At 43.7% G+C, this 15,704-nt stretch overlaps 1 pseudogene; it reads right to left on the bottom strand.

The window, feature by feature from the left end:
• Positions 1–3: 3 nt before the first annotated feature.
• LOC141267908 (5S ribosomal RNA) lies at positions 4–123 on the bottom strand (annotated as a pseudogene).
• Between the last annotated feature and the right edge of the window lie 15,581 nt (positions 124–15,704).

Here is a 15,704-nt window from a genome sequence, read left to right as displayed (position 1 = left end):
AATGGTCTACAGCACCCGGTGTTCCCAGGAGGTATCCCATCCAAGTACTGTTCGAGCCCAGCCCTGCTTTGCTTCCGAGATCAGACGAAATCAGGCGCATCCAAGGTGGTATGGCCAGTAGACGCTGCTTGATCCATCGCCCGGCCAGCCTTTCTCAGGATCGCTTGGTGGCGAGCAATCTGGCCGTGACGGGGCGGGCTCCGAAGGGTCCATGCAAAGGCTGTGCCGTCCCTACAGGTGTGGTTTGTTTAGCAGTGATTCACCCGCCGCATCAAGTGTCTTCAAAAATGTCTCGGCGCAGGGTCTCCTGCAGGCTAAACCCTTCATCGCGGTAATGTGACAGAAAGAGCAAGCTGGACCCGTAACTTGGGGGCGGAGCGAGACGTCCAGGGGTGAATGAAGGAAGACCGTGAGATGGTTGCCAGTGACTTTGAGCTGCTCTTCAGGGGGGAGGGTCGTGTTGCCTGCAAAGGTCTTCTGCTTGGGGTTACCGGTGGTTGCCTCCAGCCACCCGGGAGAAGCTGGTCCTGGTGAAAAGGAGCCTAGTATTAAAAGTAAATAAGCAACAATGCTGGAGGCCCACGGTGATCAGAAGGATGCTGGTATTTTGCAGAGATGAAATAGCGCAAGAGAGAAAGCAAATGAAAAAAAGAAAAGAGAATGAATGTGTGCACTTGTGAAAGGGAATGGAAAAAAGGCATAGAAGAGAGTGCCCCTGCTGGTGGAAGGAAGGAAAAATCAAAAGCCTACAGCACCTGGCATTCCCAGGCGGTCTCTGTTAAATGGTTAATTATGGAAATTCATTTGGAATGTTAATCGATAATCATTTTTCTGAGTTCTATGCCTCAGCCATCGTGTCTAGTTGACATGCGCTATTTGTGTGTGTATTTTTGGTTCACTACCATATGTAGAACAGGTGTCTATACGACTGGCTATAAAAGCCCATGGTACAGAAAGGGGGGACTCTCTTGCTCTGCCCACCCCACAAGACACAGAATCTTCATGCTGGGAAGCAGATGACATGTAGGCCTGGACACATGCTGGACAAAGACATGATTTACCAGCCAGGATCCAAGGAAAGATGGGTGAATCTCAACAATTAAGCTAATTATGGACAAATGGACAATTACTTTATAACTAATTATTGTATGTACCTGCTGCAATCTGATTCTTTTTAATGGACAATCCAAGAATAAATAGATACATTTTTTTATAAGAATATCGTGATATTGATACTTTGAGAAGTCCTCAGTAGAAAAAAATAATACAGGAAGAGTATTATTTTACAATGGTGAGCCAGCCAGTCCTGTTTTTTTGTTTTTTAAATTAAGTAAGTGAATTTCTTCCGTGAACAAGGGGGGAGTCCTGATGAGCTGAACAGCTGTTGTTCACGTGTCAGTAAATTCACTAGTTTGTCACGAGAAGCAGAAAGGACCTACAGACTGAGGAAAGACATGAAGCAGAGATACTAACAAGGAACAGAATCACACAGGAAAAGAATCAGACGAACTGAAGACAGGACGTGCTGATAAAGAGAAGCCAAGGAATCTTAAGGTAAGCAAAATATGGATATAATTTCTTCTTTTGCTAAACAAAGTAATATTAATTTCAAAGTTAATGTAGGAGATGACATAGAAGTTTTGTGGCTCAGGTTATACAAAGAATGTGAATTGCAGAATTTACAGTTAACTTCTAAATTGGTAAATAGAGACAAACAGAAATTGAGAAATATTCTACATTTGGTAGATTTTTTTCATAGTCTTGTGTTAGAGATTTCTAAGCAGGAAAATAGTGTAGAAGTGTCAGACGGTGATACTGATTCTGACTGTAATGTGGAAAATGAACAAGAAGTAAGACACGTGTCTGTAACTGAAGGTGACCTTGGGTCTGACCAAGAGACGGACATACAGAAACCTGACATGGGAGGAGACATGACTGACATACGAGAAACCGATATACTAGGTGATGTGGGAGGAGACGTGAGTGACGTAGGAGGAACGGACGTACAAGAGCCACTAAAAATATCAGAGAATTCTGGAATTACCCAGGCTCAACTCCAAATTAAAATGAGGAAAAATTTGCTGAAATTATACAAAATCATGCCAAAATATGATGTCAAAATCCATGCCTGTAGAAATTCAGAGACATTTGAGAGATTCTCTGATAAGTTTGATTTATCCAATGAGGAGAGGAATCAATTATTTAAAATATGGATTCCTGTGACATTGTCCAGACGTTTACATTTAATGCCCTGTGGAAATGACTCTCCTAATGGATGGGAAAATGATTCGGACAGATTAAGATATTTGATTTATTGTGTCACAAAGGATTTTCCCAACATAGAAGATCTGCAGAAACTAAGGATTGGTAGGAAGGAATGTACATATACATTCATGTCCATATTTGAACGGTTGTACAAAGCTCTCATCAAAAATGGAAAAGTACAACATATGATAACAACTTTTGTACAAAAATTCAAATTCCTAAATTCAGTTTCCCAAGTTATGGCATCACAAAAAAATTCATTATTTGAATGTGCGCAGATGCTGGATTTTGTTAGAAAACATGAGAATCATGAAAAGAAAATAAATCAAGCTAAATTTATAAAACTAGGAAAGGTAAAATCTTACCAAAAGCCAATATCAAACTCTCCTAGACTGAGTCATCCCCATAGTGAACTCTATCAAATACGCAGAAGATTTCATATATGTTATAAGCCATATCAGCCAGTGCAAAGATCCATCTCTCCACAGAATGAGTTAATTCTCAGTCAGAACTGTGATTCTCTAAAAAGGAAAATGGCTGAAACTGATGGACAGAGACAGGTGAGACGACCAACTCACAGTGACGTCATGGAATGTGGACAGAAGAACAGGCAGTTCTCTGAGGTTTTGAAGGATAGAAAAATGTCTTTCCTAAATAGGGCGTTCCTGGAGATATTTGAGAGAGACAGAAGATTTGGTTTAGTGAGTGGCTAAGGAAAAACTGTAATTATAATGTTGTATCAAAATGTAATACAATGTCTCAATATTTATTTATAATCTTATACAGTAAAATTGTAGTTACATAGTTTCTAATAGTTCATATATATATATATATATATATATATATATATATATATATATATACACTTGTCTAAGTAGAGATTGCGTATAATTGTATTTATATATACGTTTATAATATATATATATATATATATTAATTAATAAATTAGAACTTCATATATATAAATTTAAGTAGCAATATTTTGAATTACAGTAGAACCAACCAATATATGTATAAGATATTTAAATAATTCTGTTTCTGTATGAATTTGATATTTAATTTTATTTTCTTATATTTCCTTAGAGTTTTCATTCCAAAGCAGGATTTGATCAAAGAACTCTAAAATGGATTTATTTCTTTATTCACACAGGAAGTGAAAAAATTGCATGATTTTATGTGTATAACATTTTAAAATAATAACAATATATCTAGTTGAACTATAATATACATGTAATACTTATTAATTCTTTTGTGTTGCTAATATTTTCTGTGCATGAAGTGTTCATGCAAATTAAAGTAGCTTTACAGCATGACGTGTGACAGCTGCGGCCTTTGAACTTTGAGCTAATAGTATAGGATCCCATTCATTCTATTTTCAACTGATGTAACTTAAGACCGGGCAGCCAGTGAAAAAAGAATCTAAGACAAGAGTTTTTTCAAGTGTCTGAAATTCCAGTGACTTACTCTCATATTATATAATATGTACTTGGGGAATATTCAAAGAAATATAAAGATATTCAATTGATATGGCAATGCGCATTAATAAATTGGGATACAACAATTTTGGGTTAAATATATATATATATCTAAAACTTCATATGTGGAATGTTTGAGTTGAACAGATCTGCGAATGTCAGAGTGAAGGTGACAGATGAGTAAATCAGCAGCTGCTAAGTGTGATTGATGTGACAGAGGCCTCGTATGTTTGTATGTTTGAAAAAAAAAAATGTTTCTTTATGTGAAGGTACAAAAATATATTTAATTCTGAGGAAATTATAATACATAATTAGGTATTATCTACATATATACAGTGCTGGCCAAAAGTATTGGCACCCCTGCAATTCTGTCAGATAATACTCAGTTTCTTCCTGAAAATGATTGCAATCACAAATTCTTTGGTATTATTCTCTTCATTTAATTTGCTTGCAAGGAAAAACCACAAAACAGAATGAAGCAAAAATCAAATCATTGATCATTTCACACAAAACTCCAAAAATCGGCCAGACAAAAGTATTGGCACCCTCTGCCTAATACTTGGTTGCACAACCTTTAGCCAAAATAACTGCGAACAACCGTTTCTGGTAACGATCAACGAGTTTCTTACAGTGCTCTGCTGGAATTGTAGACCATTCTTCTTTGGCAAACTGCTCCAGGTCCCTGATATTTGAAGGGTGCCTTCTCCAAACTGCCATTTTGAGATCTCTCCACAGGTGTTTATAGGATTCAGGTCTGGACTCATTGCTGGCCACCTTAGAAGTCTCCAGTGCTTTCTCTAAAACCATTTTATAGTGCTTTTGGAAGTGTGTTTTGGGTCATTGTCCTGCTGGAAGACCCATGACCTCTGAGGGAGACCCAGCTTTCTCACACTGGGCCCTACATTATGCTGCAAAATTTGTTGGTAGTCTTCAGACTTCATAATGCCATGCACACGGTCAAGCAGTCCAGTGCCAGAGGCAGCAAAGCAGCCCCAAAACATCAGGGAACCTCCGCCATGTTTGACTGTAGGGACGGTGTTCTTTTCTTTGAATGCCTCTTTTTTTTCCTGTACACTCTATATTGATGCTTTTTCCCCAAAAGCTCTACTTTTGTCTCATCTGACCAGAGAACATTCTTCCAAAACGTTTTAGGCTTTCTCAGGTAAGTTTTGGCAAACTCCAGCCGGGCTTTTTTATGTCTCGGGGTAAGAAGTGGGGTCTTCCTGGGTATCCTACCATACAGTCCCTTTTCATTCAGACGCCGACGGATAGTACGGGTTGATACTGTTGTACCCTCGGACTGCAGGGCAGCTTGAACTTGTTTGGATGTTAGTCAAGGTTCTTTATCCACCATCCGCACAATCTTGCGTTGAAATCTCTCGTCAATTTTTCTTTTCCGTCCACATCTAGGGAGGTTAGCCACAGTGCCATGGGCTTTAAACTTCTTGATGACACTGCGCACGGAAGACACAGGAACATTCAGGTCTTTGGAGATGGACTTGTAGCCTTGAGATTGCTCATGCTTCCTCACAATTTGGTTTCTCAAGTCCTCAGACAGTTCTTTGGTCTTCTTTCTTTTCTCCATGCTCAAACTGGTAGACACAAGGACACAGGACAGAGGTTGAGTCAACTTTAATCCATGTTAACTGGCTGCAAGTGTGATTTAGTTATTGCCAACACCTTTTAGGTGCCACAGGTAAGTTACAGGTGCTGTTAATTACACGAATTAGAGAAGCATCACATGATTTTTCAAACAGTGCTAATACTTTTGTCCACTCCCTTTTTTAGGTTTGGTGGGGAATTATATCCAATTTGGCTTTAGGACAATTCTTTTTGTGTTTTTTTCATTGAAGACAAATTAAATGAAGAGAATAATACCAAAGAATTTGTGATTGCAATCATTTTCAGGAAGAAACTGAGTATTATCTGACAGAATTGCAGGGGTGCCAATACTTTTGGCCAGCACTGTATATTTCTATATTTCTTTAATAATTATTATTTCTTGATTTAACTAATAGTGGATAAGGGCAACCACACATCAAAATGGTTTACAAAGCAAATTTATATTTAGAATAATTTTCCACATGATAATATTCTTGAATAACTATAATATTATTTTTAATGGTTACCTAAATAGGTACACACCTCTCTTTAGTCAAATCTATGCTACTCATAGATATGAAATTTATGCACAATATTTCTAGAAGAATAATTATTTTTAATTTGGTTCTGATATATACATAAATTTTATAAAATAATATTTTTGGTATTAAGGGGGAAAATGTGTTTTTGATCCTGATTACATAATCACTTTTGATCAATACTTATTTTCCACACATTTTAATAAAGAAGAAATAATAATAAGGTACTATGGTATAATTAAGAAGGGTATTACATGCAAAATTGCATAATTTAATATTTTTTGGTGGTACAAGGTTATGACTAGTGTTGAGCCACCCCCGTAGTGTTCGAGTTCGGTTCGGTTCGTCGAACACCCGTGTGTTCGCCGAACTGTTCGTCGAACTGTTCGTCGAACACCTTCGAACACCGTTAAAACCAATGGCAGGCAAACAAAAACACATAGAAACACATAGAAAACACCTTCAAAGGTGTCCAAAAGCTGACAAACTGCTCAGAAGACATAACTAACACATGGAAAAGTGACAAGTACATATAGTCATGCGAAAATAAAAGAGGTGGAGGAGTAAAAGGCGGGGGAGACACAGATATAGGCATGTCATGCCCTTCTAAAATCCAAAAAGTGAGAAGCCGACACGGCCAGTCCGCTCCTGCCCGTGCCACCTCCGTGTGGCCGGGTTTGTGCCAGAGCCGCGGTGAACCCTGACGGCCAGCCCCTCTCTCCCAATACTGGTGCCTGTCCGCTGGTGGGTCAAGCGAGCCCCCCTGTGGTGGAGGCAGCTCTAAGCTTTTTAATTTAAATTGTCTCTCTAATTTGAATGAATACACTTTAAATCAATTTACAAGGATCTATTTGAGGGCAAGTCTCATGCCAGCAGCCGCGGTAATTCCAGCTCCAGTAGCGTCCACTAAAGCTGCTGCAGTTAAAAAGCTTTTATAAGGATCGAGCTCGGCTGTCCACCGCAAGGCATCCTACTGCCAGTCCCAGCCCCTATGCCTTGGGGTGCCTCCTGATGCTCTTCACTAAGTATCCCATGGTCCCGAAGCATTTCATTTGAAAAAATTAAGTGTCTAAACTACAGGTGGTGCAGCTTGCTTAACAGCCGGGATAATCCGCTGACTAGCAGACACTGCTACTAGGCACAAAGTATTTCCTGGGCTAGATGCAGTTAAAAATTTGTAATTAGATACTCTCGTTGGATGTTGAGAAAGCATTCCATAGAGTCTCCTGGCACGCCATATATGATTCTCTTAAAAAGCTTGGGGTAGGGGTCTAGGGGACCCTTTTATAGCCAAAATCACGGCCCTGTATCGCAATACGTCACCTAGGCTGAAGATAAATGGAACTGTAGCACCCTGAGGGCTCGGTTGCTACAGACGTATTGCACCTCACCCAGAGGTGTGATATCTCACTCTCAGGTAAGGATGGAGTGTGGATCAGGACGCGACACCTGCATGCATTACACCACATTGCCGTGGGGCAGGGCGACCAATATGCCCCTGAGATGGGCACGACAGTCCCTGTCCCTGGCTGGAGTGGGGGGAGGGAACACTGAGGAAGGGGAACCCTGTAGTGCAGGAGCAGGGAGGAAGCAGTTCCTGGGTGCATTGAGAAGGGAGTATAAAAGGTGGGCACCATTTTAGTTCAGTGCAGAGAAGTCTGAGCAGTAGTGGCAGGGAGCAGGGGCTCTGCATGAGCTCTGCTCCGGAGGCGGGCCTAGTAACAGAGGCCCAGGCCTGGAAGAGGGAGAAGGAAGGAAGAGGAGCGGAGAAGGCTCCAGGAACGAGGAATGAAGGGATCCCAGGGGTGCGGACGGGCGAGTCGCCACCGCACGCCCGAATCCACCTGCGTGGAGGGGTCAGGCCAAAGGGGGAGACCGGTCCCCGAACTAGTGGAGGCAGGAAACGACCCTCAGCTAGAAACCGGAGGCTCTGACATTTTATGTGGCGCAGCCCCTCGCTACACCCGCTAGGAAGGCACCACATAGGGTCAGGGAAACTGGCGCCAAGTTTACCAAGAGGAGGCCCGACGCAGCCGGACAGAAGTGTTGGTAAGAAAGGCGAGACAAAGGACACACAAAGGGGGTCCTGTGAAGTGCTCCAAAGTTATCTGGGAGTTGTCTGAGCCCCTCACCTGGTGAGCACAGTACGACGTGGGCAGCCGTTACCTGCAGACGTGTTCTGGATAATAAGAACTGTGAGTAAAGGCCCTGAACTGCATCACTGACTCCGTGTCGTTACTGCTGCTGCCCTGCACCATCACCCCCATCCTCCGCATACACTGCCCTGAGGCTATACTCCTCCCGTGGGGAGTTATGCTACGCTCTGCTGCACCCACAACACCAGCCTCAGCGGTCTGCCCTGTAGCGGCGGTTCACTCTGACCGCAATCCACGGGTGGCGTAGTCGGACATTTAAACATCAAAACCACATAAATAGTTCCGCCACTGGTTTGACCGCCCTGAGCCACGGAAACGGGTCGCCGCCACGAAGACTACAACCACCAGCATCCACCAAAAAGGGTCCGGCTCCGGGTGTCCCAAGGCCCAGGGGGTGCGTCAGAACATTTTCATCACCTTTCACAATCACCAATGGGACAAGGCAGTGATGTCCTCTGTCCCCTCTGTTATACATCCTAGTGACGGAGCACCTGCTCTCATCAATTCGCCATAACCCCAATATTAGGTGGATTGAGGTGGGAGGCACCGAGTACAAGTGCTCTCTATTTGCTGATGATGTCCTAGTATATATCACTCAATCACATATATCCATCCATGCTGTTATGGCTGAAATAGATCACTTTGTTACATGGTCAAATTTTAAAATCAATGCAGCGAAGTCTGAGGCCCTCGATGTCTCCCTCCCCAAATCCATATAGGATTCCATCCAGTCCAACTTTCCCTTTGCCTGGCCCTCACAGGGTATCAAATACTTAGGAATTCCTATTCATAGAGACCTCTCCCATCTATGTTATCTTAATTTTGGGCCCTTTATTGAACAACTCCTTACAGACCACGGTTGGCAAGTTAGAACTGTAAGATTCACTACGTGAACCACTGGTGTTTTGTGGAAAAGCACATGTACACTGCGTTCCAAATTATTATGCAAAAAGTGTTTAGGAGTGATAAGGGAAGAATTTGTTTGTTTGTCAGTTAAACTCATTGATGGTGATGTGTGTCAGGGCTCTTTATATCACTGTAAGCAATTGCAGACACCTGTGCTAATTAGTTTGGCAGGTGTGTCCAATGAAAGGCAAGACTACTTAAGAAGGCTCTCTCACATTATTAAGCAGCCTACATTTTCTGCCAAAATGGGAAAGAAAAAGGATGTGTCGGCTGCTGAGAAGCAACAAATTGTGGAGTGTTTAGGTCAAGGCATGACTACAATCAACATTGTGCGATGATCAGGATGAAGTGTCTTGGCAATCAAGAAGTATGTAGCTGATTCACAGTACACACGTGTGCGTGCTGATAAGGGCAAATTGAGGACTCTTTCCTACAGGCAATTACGTCAGGTTGAAAGAGCAGCGGCAAAAAAGCCTTGTCATAGCAGCAGACAAGTTTTTGAAGCTGCTTGTGCCTCCAACGTCCCCCGAACATCAAGATGCAGGGTCCTTCAGAGGTTTGCAGCTGTGCATGCGCCATCCTGTCGACCTCCTCTATCCACTTCACACAAGCAGAAACGGCTCCAGTGGGCCAAACATTACATGAAGACTGATTTCAAAACTGTTTTGTTCACGGATGAGTGCCGTGCAGCGCTCGATGGTCCAGATGGATGGAGTGGAGGATGGCTGGTTGATGGACACCCCACGCAAACACGGCTACAGCACCAACAAGGAGGAGGTGGAGTAATGTTTTGGGCTGGAATCATGGGGAGAGAGATTGTCGGCCCCTTTAGGATCCCTGAAGGCGCTAAAGATGAACTCCATAATGTATGTGGATTTTCTCAAACAGCACTTCCTGCCATGGTTCAAGAAGAAGAACCGTGTATTTCACAGCAAGATCATTTTTCTGCATGATAATGCACCATCTCATGCTGCACATAAAACATCTGCATCTCTGGCTGATATGGGCATAAAAGGGGATAAACTTATGGTGTGACCCCCATGCTCCCCTGACCTCTACCCCATTCAGAACCTTTGGAGCATCATTAAAAGGAGTGTCTATGATGGCGGGAGGCAGTTCACATCTAAGCAACAGCTCTGGGAGGGTATTCTGTCCTCATGCAAAACAATTGAAGCAGAAACCATCCAAAACATGAAAAATTCAATGGACGAGAGAGTTCAGAAGCTCCTTTCGAACAAGGGGTCCTATGTGAAAATGTAACATCACCTAGAATAAAGTTTTGAGTTGAAAACTGTTTGATTTCAGTTTCTAACAACCTGCCAATGCTTATAATTTCAAAAATGACCATTTTTTTGGTCTTTATTAAAATGAAAAGGTTGATCGAAAAGTTTGGGGGATCTAAGAGTGTGGCAACCCAGTAGTCATGATTACTTCGAATTCTGACAATATGAGGGTCATGCTGCAGGTAGTGCAGCAAGAAGGCACTTATGTGCCTTGCGCATCTCGGAGCCCCAAAATTATTTTCCGGGCTAGATGCAGCTAAAAATTATTTTTAATTTTAAATCTGGTGAAGCTTTAGTATAGATGGCCTAATAGGATCAGTGCTGCACACTGCTACAAAGCCCAAATTATTTTCCAGTCAAGATACAGATAAACATGATTAGTAATTTGAAAGCTTAAATCGGTTGGTAGGGTGATTTTAACCAATCATCAAGCTTTTACTCTCCCCAGGATGACACAGGGGTAGAAAAGTCGTTTCGGATCCATGATTTGTTCATCTTTATGAACGTGAGTCTGTCTACATTATCAGTGGAGAGCCGCGTGCGCTTATCTGTCAGCACACCACCAGCAGCGCTGAACACACGTTCAGACAGAACGCTGGCTGCGGGGCATGACAAGATCTCCAAGGCGTAAGTGGCTAGCTCCGGCCATTTATCCAGATTGGAAGCCCAAAAAGAGCAAGGGTCCAGTGACACAGTCGTGGCTTCAATGTTTACTTGGAGATAGTCCTGTACCATCGTCTCTAGGCGTTGACTATGTGTCAGACTTCTTGTCTCCTGTGGCCTTGCAAAGGATGGGCTAAAAAAGTGGTGAAATGATTCCGCAAAATTGATGTTACCAGCAGATACTGTGGTTCTGTTACGGTTTGAGTGCTGAACACTTGACGGTCCCACGGTTGGCAAGTTGGAACTGTGAGATTCACTACGTGCACCACTGGTATTTTGTGGAAAAGCACATGTAAGATTCTGCAACAGTCTCTGCTGATACTCCTGCATGCGTGCATCCCTTTCTATGGCAGGAATAATTTCTGCAAATTTACTTTTGTACCGGGGATCTAACAGTGTGGCATCCCAGTAGTCAGGATTATTTCTAATTCTCACAATTCGAGGGTCATGTTGCAGGTAGTGCAGCAAGAAGGCACTCATGTGTGTTGCGCATCCAGGAGCACCAAGTCCCTGTTGTGTTGGTGGCGAGGTAACAATCATGCTTCCTTCCTCTGTCCTCTCCCCTCAACCTCGCACAACAGAAATGTGATCAAGGTCTCCCTCATCTGATGAGTCTTCCATCAGTTCATCCTCCACTTCTTCCTGGGCTCCTGCACCTTCCTCACTAGTTTGGCTGCTACCATGCGCCCTGGTAAAACCATCTCCCCCACCCTCACATGCCTGCCGCCTTGGTGCTGCCGACCGTCTGGACCTTGCAGATGTTAGCCCTTCCGCATACAACTCCTCCTCCTCTACTTCCTCCACCTCCTCTTGTGCCACCACCTGACTCCGAATTCTGTTTAACATGTGCTCCAGCATGTAAATCACCGGAATAGTCATGCTGATAATGGCATCGTCAGCACTAAACATCTTCGTCGCCATTTCAAAGCTGTGCAGAAGGGTGCATAGGTCCCTGATCTGAGACCACTCCTCCAGCGTGATTTGCCCCACCTCTGAATCTCGTTGGCCCAGGCTATACGTCAGAACGTATTTCACCAGGGCTTGTCGGTGCTGCCACAGTCGCTGCAACATGTGCAGAGTTGAATTCCACCAGGTAGGCACATCGCATTTTAGCCGGTGAAGTGGCAGGCCCAACGACTTCTGTAGAGATGTAAGTCGCTGAGCTGCGGGATGCGAACGGCGGAAGTGAGCACACAGCGACCGTGCCCTCTGCAGAAGGCCATCTAGTCTGGGATAGTGGGCTAAAAATTGCTGGACAACCAGGTTCAACACGTGAGCCATACAAGGCACGTGTGTGACATTGCCCCGGCGAAGGGCCGCACCCAGGTTTGCAGCATTGTCGCACATAACCTTTCAGGTCCAGTGGAGACAACCATTCATGAAATTGGTTCTCCAGAGCTGACCACAACTCCTCAGCTGTGTGACTCACATTTCCCAGACATTTCAATGTAAAAACCGCCTGATGACGTTGAGCCCTACTGCCAGCATAGTAAGGAGGTGTGCAGGATCCCTTCTGCGCAGTTAGAAAGCTTGTGGCATCACCAGACAGGCTTTGGGTGCAGGTGGAAGACCGAGAGGAGGTTGAGGAGGCAGAAGCAGTGGAGGAACTTTGACATAAAGAGGATTGACGCACAACTCGTGGGGACGGCAAGACTTGGACAGCAGCCCCTTGTCCTGCTGTCACCATAGTTACCCAGTGCCCAGTCAGCGACATGTAACGCCCCTGTCCATGCCTACTCGTCCAAGTGTCTGTGGTGAAATGCACCCTGTCACACACAGAGTTTCTCAAAGAAGCGGTGATGTTATGTGCGACATGCTGGTGGAGCGCAGGCACACCTTTCTTTGAGAAGTAGTGCCGACTGGGCATCTGGTACTGGGGCACTGCGACGGACATAAGGTCTCGAAGATCCTCTGTGTCCACCAGGCGGAAAGGCAGCATTTCTGTAGCCAAGAGCTTGCAGATGGTGAAATTCAACCTCTTAGCTTTCTCATGGCTAGGAGGAAATGGTCTTTTACTTGTCCACATCTGAGGGACCGAGGGCTGGCTATTGTGCTTAGACGGGGTTGATAAGGGTGTCCCCGGCAAACTGCCGGTCTGTGAGGAAGATGCAGGCGGACATGTTAGGTTGCCTTGATCCAAAGGTGGTGCTATCGATGTCGGACAGCGCTCAACACCAGCTGGTGTTACCACCTCCAAAGAAAATGATGACCTGCCAATCACGCTGGCTGTTGCGGGTAAAGAGGTGGCAGGTCTGCGCCCCAAAACAGGTGTGACTGCTGTCCCCCCAGTCACAGAGGATGAAGAGGCCGCGGATGCACAAGATATGGCAGACGGTGGTTGGCCCGGCCGGCTAGGCCGCATTGTAGCACACTGAGCTTCCCACTGCAACTTATGCTTCATGTCCATGTGCCGGTTCATGCATGAAGTACTCAAACTATGTATTTTTTGGCCTCTACTTAGCTTTTGCTGACAAATGTTACAGATAACACGAGTTGGGTCATCTTTATCGATCTGAAAAAATGCCCAGGCTATGCAAGGCTTAGCACCCATGCGACCTGAAGAGCCACCACGACTTGTGGTGAGAGGCAGAGTTGTGTTTGAGGATGCAGTTGTTGACGTGCTTCCAGTACTACGTCTCTGTCCAGGAAGGCGCAACCTGACCTCGTCGTCACTAGCATCTTCCTCCACCTCCTCTGCTGACCTCATCTCTTGGCTGACTGTGGGTTGACAGTAAGTGGGATCTCCGACCTCATCATCATCACCCTGTGCGTTATCACACCCGTCGTCCTCAGAGCCAACCTGTTCCTGCCCTGACAAAAAACTAAAGTTGTCGCTCCAATCAGGTATTTGAGTCTTATCATCGTCTTCCTCATTGTCTCCACCAACAGGAGTTACAGTTTGGGAATGAGGGTCTACATTATGGTCAGAACCTTCTGCGTCTGATCCTGGATCCGACTCATAAAGATTCTGGGCATCAGTGCAGATCATTTCCTCGTCTGGATTCACAGAAGCGCTGGAGTCGACCTCTGATTCCAAGGCTATAGTATGAGTAAACAGCTCTGCAGACTCAACCATCTGTTCTACCTCATACTCAGACGGGCAGCTGGAGATTTGGGAGCTGTGAGGAAGCAAGTGCGATTTTGGTGACACCTTTGAGGACTGGAGTATTTGTGATGTTGAAGTTGATGTGGAGGAGAGCCCACTTAAAGGAGCACTTGATATCCGTTGAAGCACCTGCTGTTTTTTGTGCCTCATCTGGAATTTGTAGCGATTGGCGTGGCCGTAAGAAAGGGATCTTATCACATTGTCCGCTAAAAGAAGTAGACATTTTAGTTTGGCTGGAAGATGGTCTTTCTTCTGCAGATGTTACTGTTGCTTTAACACCTACCCCACGGACACAACCTTTTTTCCCCTTCCCAACACGCCTATTCCCCTTTCCACCAGCAGCAGGCCTTTTTCCACTCATTTTGGTGGTTAACTAATTCACAACTCTGGAGTTGTTTGCACAAAAAATCAATGGATGGTAACCGAGCAGAGCTGAGTGGCCAAACTGTGGTATTAGGCCAAAACTATTGGCTGGGTTAGATGCAGAAAAAAATTATTTTGAATTTGCAACCTGATGGAGGTCAGTATAGATGGATTAATAGAACAAGACCCACACACAGCTAGAAGCCCAATATTTTTTCAGAGGTAGATGCAGGAAAAAAATATATTCAGTTTGCAACCTGATGGAGGTCAGTATAGATGGACTAATACAACAAGTCCCACACACAGCTAGAAGCCCAAATATTTTTTCAGAGGTACTGTAGATGCAGATAAAAATTTGTTTTAATTTGCAACATGATGGAGGTGGGTATAGATGGACTAATAGAGAAAGTCCGACACACTACTAGAAGGCCAAATATTTTTTCAGAGGTAGATGCAGAAAAAAATATATTCAGTTTGCAACCTGATGGAGGTCAGTATAGATGGACTAATAGAGAAAGTCCGACACACTACTAGAAGGCCAAATATTTTTTCAGAGCTAGATGCAGAAAAAAATTATATTCAGTTTGCAACCTGATGGAGGTCAGTATAGATGGATTAATAGAACAAGACCCACACACAGCTAGAAGCCCAATATTTTTTCAGAGGTAGATGCAGAAAAAAATATATTCAGTTTGCAACCTGATGGAGGTCAGTATAGATGGACTAATACAACAAGTCCCACACACAGCTAGAAGCCCAATATTTTTTCAGAGGTAGATGCAGAAAAAAATATATTCAGTTTGCAACCTGATGGAGGTCAGTATAGATTGACTAAAACAACAAGTCCCACACACAGCTAGAAGCCCAAATATATTTTCAGAGGTACTGTAGATGCAGATAAAAATTAGTTTTAATTTGCAACCTGATGGAGGTCAGTATAGATGGACTAATAGAGAAAGTCCGACACACTACTAGAAGGCGAAATATTTTTTCAGAGCTAGATGCAGAAAAAAATTATATTCAGTTTGCAACCTGATGGAGGTCAGTATAGATGGACTAATAGAGAAAGTCCGACACACTACTAGAAGGCCAAATATTTTTTCAGAGCTAGATGCAGAAAAAAATTATATTCAGTTTGCAACCTGATGGAGGTCAGTATAGATGGACTAATAGAGAAAGTCCGACACACTACTAGAAGGCCAAATATTTTTTCAGAGCTAGATGCAGAAAAAAATTATATTCAGTTTGCAACCTGATGGAGGTCAGTATAGATGGATTAATAGAACAAGACCCACACACAGCTAGAAGCCCAAATATTTTTTCAGAGGTACTGTAGATGCAGATAA

This window comes from Phyllobates terribilis, unplaced genomic scaffold (assembly GCF_046119375.1).
Source record: "Phyllobates terribilis strain yellow unplaced genomic scaffold, ASM4611937v1 Scaffold_4__5_contigs__length_816908805, whole genome shotgun sequence".
Classification (NCBI taxonomy): domain Eukaryota; kingdom Metazoa; phylum Chordata; class Amphibia; order Anura; family Dendrobatidae; genus Phyllobates; species Phyllobates terribilis.
This window is presented reverse-complemented; position numbering and strand designations above follow the sequence as displayed.